Source organism: Lolium rigidum, chromosome 7, assembly GCF_022539505.1.
Source record: "Lolium rigidum isolate FL_2022 chromosome 7, APGP_CSIRO_Lrig_0.1, whole genome shotgun sequence".
Classification (NCBI taxonomy): Eukaryota; Viridiplantae; Streptophyta; class Magnoliopsida; order Poales; family Poaceae; genus Lolium; species Lolium rigidum.
Genome location: NC_061514.1, coordinates 348,923,697 through 348,934,170, shown reverse-complemented (window position 1 = coordinate 348,934,170; position 10,474 = coordinate 348,923,697).

Genomic DNA, 10,474 nt, shown 5'->3' with positions numbered 1-10,474 from the left:
CGCTCCATTCCACATCCACGGCTCCACCATCCGGAGCGCTCCTCCACTTCCACCACCACCTACGGGAGCTCCTCCACCTCGTCCACCTCCATCTCCCGGAGCTCCTCCATCTCGCCGCCCGCAGCTCGCCCGCGTCGTCGACCTGGGCCCCTTGCCTCCGACGAGGCGCAGTACGGTCTGCCCATAGCCGGCGAGGGCGACAAGGCTGTTGCTGCCGAGTTCGCCCGCCGGGGATTCGTCGCTTCTCTCGATCTCTGTTCCCGCATGATCTATACGCAGGCTCACCTGCGCATAGCTCGCCGAGGCGGCCACCGCCATGGAATATGCTGCAGAGGTGGGCGGCGGGAGGTTGACGCTGCTCCCAGCGGCAGACGCCGTTGCTCCATGCGGTGGACAGGGTTGCTACAAGGGGCTTTCGGCCTTGCTACAAAGGGCGATCGGCTTTTGCTACCATGGCACGGAGGCCTTGCTACCATGGCGCGGAGGCCTTGCTACAAAGGTCGACCAGCATTGCTACAAGTGACGACCAACTTTGCTACCATGCCGCGGCGAAATTTCTACAAGGGGCGGCTGACCTTGCTGCAAGGGACCGTCGTGGTTGCTACTTTGGCGCGGCGGCGTTGCTACATTGAGCTTGAGGCGTTGCTGAAAGCAGAGAATGGTGCGGTGGTTCTACAATGGGCCAATGATGTTGCTCGCAAAGCCGGGCGGTGATGCTGCCGCACCGGCGACCTCGCATCGGGTTTCTCCGACGACCACCGTGGCCGACGGAGGGGATGCGTGGCGCTGGGAGAAGACGATGCTTCATTTCTCCGGCGACGCGAGGTCTCTCGTCCGATCTCTGAGCGACGGGCGGTGAGGACGGTGGATTTGCTGCCATCCATGGGCGGCGTTGTTGCTACTGACTGGAGGCGAGTCGCTGCAAGGAGCGGTCAGCTATGCTGTGTGCCGGCGAGGTCTCTCGTCGGAGCTCCAAGCGACGGCGGTTGGGCGGTGGTAGCAGGCTAGCAGCTGTAGGGCTTGCATCGCTGGATTTCCATGCGTGCGTACTGTGTTTTTCTTCCTATTCTCTTTTCCGTTTGCCAGAGGAAGGTGCGGGTAGAGGCCTGCTTTTGATCAGACTGACACATGCGATTAGATCAAACGGCTGGGGACCCGGGGGATCGAAAATTTTGATCCCCCGGGGGACGCTCAGCACTGCCCAAGTGAAAACGAAGGAACTGGAACCAAGCATACACTACACGCGAAATGGGGCAAGCCCACGGCCGACTCACTACGAGCAATCTCCAATTAGGACCTCAGCGTCAGCGGTGAATAAACTATTCCATCTTCGTGGGCCACAGCCCATTAGGACCTCAGCGGTGAATAAACTATTCGAGCTTCGTGGGCCACAGCCCAGAAACGTGTGCCGCACAACCAGAGACGCCCTGCCCCTGTCTGTGTATATATATCTGCTCTCCCGTCCCCTCCCCTCCCCTCGACGGCTGACACTTGTGTCGATCTGCCTCCAGATCCTGATCCCTACCATGACCGACGCCACCACCACCATCGTCTCCTCCGGTGAGTTCTCCCCCTCTTCCTGGGTCCTCCTCCACAAGTATGCCCAGGTTGGCGAAAACAGCAACGAAACCACCGCCCACTGCCAAGTTAGTAATGATCTGAAAATATATGCTTCCCTTGCCCGCGAGTGCCCGCCGCTCCCCTCCAATCTTTACGTGTACTGCTCAGGCGCCACTTTCGCAGAGCCCCCCTCCTCGCTCTCCATGGTGGACGACCTCATCCTCTTCCATGTCTACATCGGGCCGCCCTTCCGCTCCCGCTCGGCGCTTCCTTCCTACTTCTTCGTATACCGGGCTGACCCCAAACGGCCGTCTCTCAACCTATTACCGCACCCGCAAGGTCTGGTCAGGAAATACCATCCATTCGGTATCTTCCCTCGCGGGAAAGATCACTACACCGTCGCCTCGCTGATTCCTCTTCAATACGACGACAGCTTATTTGCACTTAGCATGTACGACTCCGAGACTAATGCTTGGAGCTTCAAAAAACTGTCTGTTGAGTCGCCACAGAAGGATTTCCCCGTTGCCATCCCTGACACCTATTGCCCCTTGTTTCACCATCATACATCAACTGTGCTCACTCTTGGAGGAACCATTGGCTGGGTCGATCTCTGGCGTGGTATTCTCTTCTCTGACATGCTCTCAGGGAAGCATACACTCAGAGGTGTTCCGCTGCCACTGCCATTTAAGTTTATGGAAGAGGATATTGATCTAGGATCTGCAAGAACTCACCGTGGGATCGGCTTCATCAGTGGACATCTCAGGTTAGTTGAGGTTTGTTTGAAGGTCGAGGCCAATGTTCCAGATGAAGAAACTGTGTGGCCTTGTCCCCGAATTGAAAATTGGACAATCACAACATGGACCAACAAGGAGATGAGTAATTCTTATGATGATTGGCACATGAACTGCACGTTCCAAGCTTCTGACATCTTCCTTGGTGACCACTCAGAATCTGAGCTGCCAGCGATAGCTTTGCAGAACCTTTTTGTTTCTAATCCCATTATTGGCATGAATAAGAATGACAGTCATGTTATTTACCTGACGGCGAGGGAGAAATTCATGCACCCTAAGTCATGGATTCTAGCTATTGATACAAAGGATCGCAAGGTGCAAAGTGTGGCGGTTAGGCCTGGCCCTCTAACTCAGGACATGCGGCTCATTGATGCAAACTACTGTAGTTGCAGTATCTCCATGTAGCAGGTAATTCTTAGGTGATGATACCATGAGCTATATATATACGCACGTGTTACTTATTTATTGATTCCATCATGTAGCCCATTCAGTTCTTTCGGAACAATTAGTAGACATTCTATAACTAGTGTCTTTAGTTGAACCTATTTCTAGGGCTAGACTATGTCACACTTTTGCTTGTCTGTCATTTGTTTAGTTGATACTTGTTTTTCTAGCCTCTGTTTACTATATAGTTGTAGAATTTAGTGGTTGCAGGTCTATTAAGATATCAACATAAATATATATGGCAACGTATCCTGTGCATCTGGCTGCATCCGTTCGCTTTTGGCCACGCGATCAAAATCAAGGGAGCTAGCTTAGTTTGCATCATTTTTTCAAAAAGACGCCCACTCACCACGACTCCACCCGGTAGCTGAAGTTTTGATTTTTGTAGGAAGCTCCCCGGACCCTCGACTAGATCGTGCCCACCTTGATGCCATCTGAACGGCGGCCGGCGGTGAACCTAGGTGAACGCCGCGCTTCTCTTTTCCATAGAAGATGCGACCTTGCTGCCTACCAAGGCCGAGGAGACCACAGGCGTCGTCTTCCTCAAGCTGCTGGTTGCCGTGTCATAACATACCTCCCTAACCTTACCAGCCCCACCTCTCATGCTCACAATTTTTACCCCATCACCTTGTGTAATACCCTGAACACAACAATGGTCTCTAGCGATAATAATCTGTTGCTGAAATTTCACAAACACCTCATATGTAAATACCTCACTGACTTGTTTCTCCATCTTCCATGGTGTCAATAATTGTGGGGTGGTATGTATGCTTCTGTTGTCTGCCATCAATTCCTCCCGACGCTGACATTCTAAAGCTGTACCAAACCTAAGCCAAAACTCAACAAGAGCGAGCTTGCGGTGAATGAAACGGTTGAAAAAGGAATTTGCACTTTCAGACCTTGGAAGTAGTTCGAAGAATGCCTGCCAAAGATATATCCATAAATTAGGCGGGTATCTCATTCTTCTCCAAACCAAAATATGTAATGATGGATCTCCATTGTGACTCAAATTCAGCCACAGTATCTGAACCCCAAACACATGAGTTCACCCTCTTCCAAAATTGAGGTTCTTCTCTAATTAAAGGACCGATTTTTTCAGGCGGCTTGTCCATTATATGCCACATGCAAAACATGTGCACGATATCTGGAAAAACCTTGTCAATAGCAATCTTTATGCTACCGGCTTCAATCGAGAAACTATAAATTAGCTACCATACTTATATTTAGTTATTGTTTGTTTCTATTCAATCTATTATTGGAATGGATTCGATTGAGGATTGGTTTATCTACCTCCTCGATCCAATCCGCCTTAGATAGAACATTGTGTAGCTCAAATTTCTCTATGTTTTATAATATGAAAGATAAATGATGTGTAAATTTATTGTGTCAATTCGAATGTATATTTTAGAGTAGCAATCATTGTTGATATATGTTAAGAAAATGCTAAAAGTTTACAATTACTATGAAGATGGAGAGAGAGAGAGATGTGAGATGAGTTGAAATTTTGGTGTGACAGAGTTGACGGAGAAAGTGATGCTAAGTTGAAGTAATTTATGTTAATAATGAATGTATAGGGATTTTTCATCATATCGTCGATATGAAAAATATCTAGCAGAGCGCAGCTTGTGCAAGTGTCGGGCCACATAGGATGGATCCTAGGGTCTTACCTTCATGTTTTTGCAAAACGGCATCCAAATATTTTATCGCGGCGGGCGCTGTCTAAGAATACGAACTTTATATCGGCTGCCTTGTTTGGTTGATGCGCTGATACCTTCGATCCGAATTATGGATTGTAGTATTGTAAGATTTTCCCTAGAAGATCTAGGTTTAATTGAACCTTGGGAAGCACTTCCAAAGTGGTATGAAGGAAATGTCTACAAGATTTGCTAGTTGATTTTATCTTACATTTACCATACCTTTACAATTTAATTTGTTTGGTGATGTGTTCAATGGATGAAGATAGGCCAGGGTCAAAGATTCTCCTACAGCGATGCATATATATAGAAATGAAATACAATATTATGTATTTGTGAGCAGCGCAGCCGTAAATACTATTGCCCCTAAAATCAGGGGTGACAATAGCCTCTTTATCCAACCATCATTCCAACAACTGCGAGTAACAACAATTATTAATTAAAACAGATCAAACCATTAGGATAGATGACTGTGCCATTTATCCCAAGCGAATTACTAAACATGTACTGCTACTTTCTCATTTTTGTCAGTGAGGTTTCGAGATAGCACGCCGTTCTCCACTCATCCCACCTCTTCCCTTTCGAACCCGAGAGACATGGATACCTGCAGGTCCTCTAAACGAGGCAAAGAGACAAGGATACAAGATTGCAAAGCTCCTATTCAATTTCTACACAAACTCATAAGATCAGATGCATATAAGCTCCGCGAGAATTCGCCCCAACCCGCAGCCCGTGAGGACTACTCACGCATGATAACAAGATCAAAGATAGAAAGCATTATTGCAAATACTTGGATTGAAATCACAATATTCTTACAATGGTCGTGAATTCTCAAAGAGATCTCTATTACAAGGTGATGACTATGACTATGGAGGAGATTGGAGAGGAAATGGATGAACAATGGTGGTGGATCTCTTTCGGTGTGTTGCAGCCGGATCTGGTGGATGGCGGCTCTGTTTGACGACGAATGACTCTCTTTTGGACTGGCTCCCTTCACGAAAGTTATAGGATTTGACCTCGGGAATGCTCCGGCACCTAGTATGGGCGAACGGTACGGGCGGGGCTTACTCGTACCGGTATCCGGTATGCGTCCTGGAATCAACTTTGACCATCTAGTTGACTTTGCTGCACTTGTGACGAGATTTTTTCAGTAATTGAAGGTCCATTTGTCATTAAGACTTGATTTCCTACACACTATACAAAGAGAGAAATGATTGCACATCTTCGCAATAATTAGTCATTAGTGGCACATTTAAAGAGACGTTTAGTCAATTTTTTGACTTAGCAAAGGGTTTAAACTTGAGGAAATGACGTATTTCGCAGCCATCAACTTCCCCAATCTTAGGCTTGATCGTCCTCAAGCAAGAAATCAAAACCATAAGGAACTTGACGTTTAAACCAAAACAACGAGAAAGTAATTTCACTTTAAAGTTGTAGCCTTATAAGTCCAGCACTTCTTTCATTCGAAAACTTAGCATAGTTAGAGAAGTGTCAAGAATATAATACGAGCATTGGTAACTCAAGACAATCACAATAAATATTTTATAAGCATGAACAACTAATAGTGTAACAATTGTCCTAGTTCATAAGTTAACTCTCAGTATACCAAAAAACACAAGAAAATTTATTATCATCAAAGTTAAGTGGAATCATTCATGTCAAAAGAACCATAAGCAATAAAGTATCTTATTTAGACCCACATCAATAAATAGTCGCCAATAAGAGTTATAGATGACCTTTAGCAATAATTTGCACAACTAAAGAGTACTAATGGTTGCACACCGAATTTTAAATATGCAAATCGTTCCTAAGCCAACGAAGTTGTTAGCATCTTAAAAGTGTGCACCACAGTTTATAGATAAGCTTTAAGCAGTATCATAATTTGAGTTTACTTGGATTTCAACGTATATATACTTTAGGTTCCTAACGTACGTTGTACCTTGGGTTAAGCACAGTTATACTTTGGTGTGCTTGGGGTTTTCAATACTGGTGTCTTCGGTTGCATCATAATTTTTATCTCGTTATACAATAGATTTGGACACACTTACACTTGGATGTACTTGGGTTATTAATACGCTTGTACTTTGGTGTACTTCACTTTTCGCTTACGGTTGTATTTGGGTGTAACTTGGTGTGCGGGCCTACTTTGTACTTCGGATTCTATGTATCTTTTGTACTCACTCCGTCCCAGTTCATAGGGCTTACGCGTGTCCTAGGTCGTAAATTTAACAATGATAATGTAACATATATATTATAAAATATATATCATTAGAAAACTTAGATGTTCTACTTTATAATGATACAATTTTTATATTATACAAATAATATTATGTTAGCTAAATTAACAACTTAGAAATACGCGCAAGCCCTATGAATTAGGATGGAGGGAATACCTTGGGTTTTCGGTTTACTTGACTCGCACTTTGTACTCCTTAGATATTTGAACAGAAAAAGTAAACCAAACGTGTTCTGCAGACCGATCGAGTTGCAAAGGATCAAATTCCGATCGAGTGTGTAGAAGCCAAACTCCATTTCATTTCCCCGTTTCGCGGCCCCCGCGGCACATGGCAGCCAACTCTGAACCCTCCACATGCCGCCTCCCGGAGTTGAGCTGATACTCCTGTTTTCTTCAAGCCCGAACCTGGCCCGGCCCGACCTTCGGGCTCCAAATTCAGGCTCGAACCCGGCCCGACATGCAAGCCCGGCCCAGCCCGGCCCGGGATTTTCGGGCCGGGTCGGGTCAGACCGGGCTGCCCATGCCTAGCTGTGAGACTACCTCACTACCCGATCAATTCCGCATTCCACAAAAATAATCGTATGCCAACCGCCCGCAAATCAGGTTGCACCAGCCAAGACCGGCATCATTGCGACCTAGATTAACTAATCAACTCAACTGCCTGTGAGCCGATCCAGCTGATCAGTACTGCTTATGCAACTATGGCCTATCATTGGTCCAGCAGATACAATTATGTGCATGCATGGGGATTTTTCAATTCACAAAATTGCGCATCACAGCCCAGGCGATCGAGGATTCGTACTGACACCTCTGCGTATCATCACACATGATCAGGCATTCTTCAGTCTGCTGTTACTGTACTTGTTCATACGGGGGTACTGTGCTGATTCTTAGACTATTCAACCTGTTAAAAAACTATTAATTCAACTAATCGGTATTTTTCTCGCTTAATTGGCCACGGATAGTAGCCACGACGGCATCGTGCGCGACTGTGATGGCGCTGTATGCAGTGTTTTTCTTTGTAAGAAGTAACGAGGAACAGTTCCACTTCCACACGCGTTAAGTTGAACGGATAGCTCAGATGAAAGTTGGACGTTAGTGTCAGCACGGGGATTGCACTTAATGCATCACATAAGATATTTGGATTGTAGAATCACTTGGTGTTTTCTAGAGCATATGTTTGTTTGTATGTATCACCCAAATGAGGATACTACTAAACGAATGTAAATCTCATCCCTATCTCGATTATATATGTATGTAACATGCACCGAGAAACTAGTACTGTACTATATTCCAATCAAACGGTCTACAATTTATTTATGTAGTTTTTAGTCCATGTATATATAATTTATTGGCCGTTGTGTCAAAAAATAATAATGTTTTTATGGTGACGGCTATGGCACGACCCCTTGAGTGTGTGACCCGCCTGATATTTCTACATCACTGCATTGTGATGTGAGGATAGAACATAATGACATCACGCAGCTAACCAGGATCAGAACTTTGCGTTGTCTAGATTTTTCGATTGTACTTATGTGTTCTCTAATTCCCATGTTCCGAAAAAGAGAGACTATATGTTTTTTCTCCACTAACCATATAATCAACGTCTATATATCTAGAACCATGTCTATAATCTTGTCTAGCCAAAGATACATATGTTTAGGTATTGTTTGTTTTTATTCAATCTATTATTAGAATGAATTCAATTGGGGGCTGTGGGCTGTCCACCTCGTACCTCTAAATAGTGTTTGTTAGAATCTTGTGTAACTCAAATTAATATCTTGTTTTGATAACATGAAAACTTAAGAGTAACAATTAATGTTGTACATGTTTAATAAAATACTAGAAGTGCACAATTAGTATGAAGATGGAGCGAGGGTTGTGAGACATAAGTTAAATTATGGTGCGACGGAATTGGCCGAAAATGTGATGCTAATCTAAAGTAGTTTTTTATTAACGATAAATGTGAGGCTAAATGAAATCAAGAAGTAAAACTCACTTGCCATCATTGCAAGATGATATCTTGACATTAACATAAATTGGATTTGATGCCATTGTGTTTCTTACCAACTTTGTTTCATAGCCTTGTGGATTAGTAACCCATGTGTGACGGCATGACATTTCTATGTGTTTGTCTTGTACCCGTGTTTCTCAATTTCTATCGAAGTTTCTGAACTTTCATCGGACAAAGTCAACTGCGAAATTTCCTTCCAAGATACATACACACTTGCGTGCCTCAGTGACCGGTACTGCCACGTCAGCTCTTCCCGCGTAAGTACATTACTACCATTATCAGTCCCTTACTCAGTACACATCCGACTGCGCACGAGATAGAGATAGAGAACCTCAATTATGACTCCACCCCCTCCGAACCCCAATTCATATAGTAGTAATGAGTCCATGCCATGAACTTTTGAAGTGATTCATTTGAATTTCAATGATAGTCTCCAATTAAGAGTTATAGATGACATTTAGGCTTTAGCAATAATTTGCACAACTCAAGAGTACTAATGGTTGCACATAAGTAGCTCACTATCCGTGTCTTCAACTCAATTGCTGAATTTGGAATTTTAAATCGTTCGTAAGCCAGCGGAGTTGTTAGCATTCCAAGAGTGTGCACCAAAGTTTGTAGATAAGCTTTAAGCAGTATCATAAATTGGGTTTACTTGGATTTCAACGTATATATACTTTGGGTTCCTAGCGTACGTTGTACCTTGGGTTAAGCACAGTTATACTTGGGTGTGCCTTGGAGTTTTCAATACTGGTGTACTTCGATTGCAGCATAATTTTTATCTTGGTGTACAACAGGTTTCGACACACTTACACTTGGATGTACTTGGGTTATTAATACGCTTGTACTTCGGTGTACTTCACTTTTGGCTTACGGTTGTATTTGGGTGTAACTCGGTGTGCGGGTACTTTGGATTCTATGTATCTTTTGTACCTTGGGTTTCCGGTTTACTTGACTCGTACTTTGTACTCCATAGATATTTGAACAGAAAAAATAAACCAACCGTATTCTGCAGACCGATCGAGTTGCAAAGGATCAAATTCCGATCGAGTGTGCAGAAGCCATACTCCATTTCATTTCCCCGTTTCGCGGCCCCCGCGGCACATGGCAGCCAACTCTGAACCCTCCACATGCCGCCTCCCGGAAGTTGAGCTGATAGACTACCTCATTACCCGATCAATTCCGCATTCAACAAAAATAATCGTATGCCAACCGCCCGCAAAATCAGGTTGCACCAGCCAAGACCGGCATCATTGCGACCTAGATTAACTAATCAACTCAACTGCCTGTGAGCCGATCCAGCTGATCAGTACTGCTTATGCAACTATGGCCTATCATTGGTCCAGCAGATACAATTATGTACACTAGATTTTGATGTGCGCCTTGGCGCACGATCCCGTGGAGTTTGTACCTGTGTTTATTTTGTATACATTTGTAAATATCAATAATAAGCAAGCAATAAATGAAAAGTGAATAACTATCCATTTCAAAAATTATCGGTTGACAAATAGGATGGAAAGAACATAACATATCATGTAATCAGACATGAAGCCAGTGACACAACCCGGCCAAAAGGATGGGGGGCTGAGCCCTAATATCACCACCATGCGTCGCAATAGCATCCGCCACTTTATTACAGGCCCGAGGGCGTGCATTAGGAAATACTAAAAATAGAGAAGTTCAACGAAATCTGAAATTTACTATCCCTAAAAGTAGCACCGTTGCCCGCTTCCCTTGA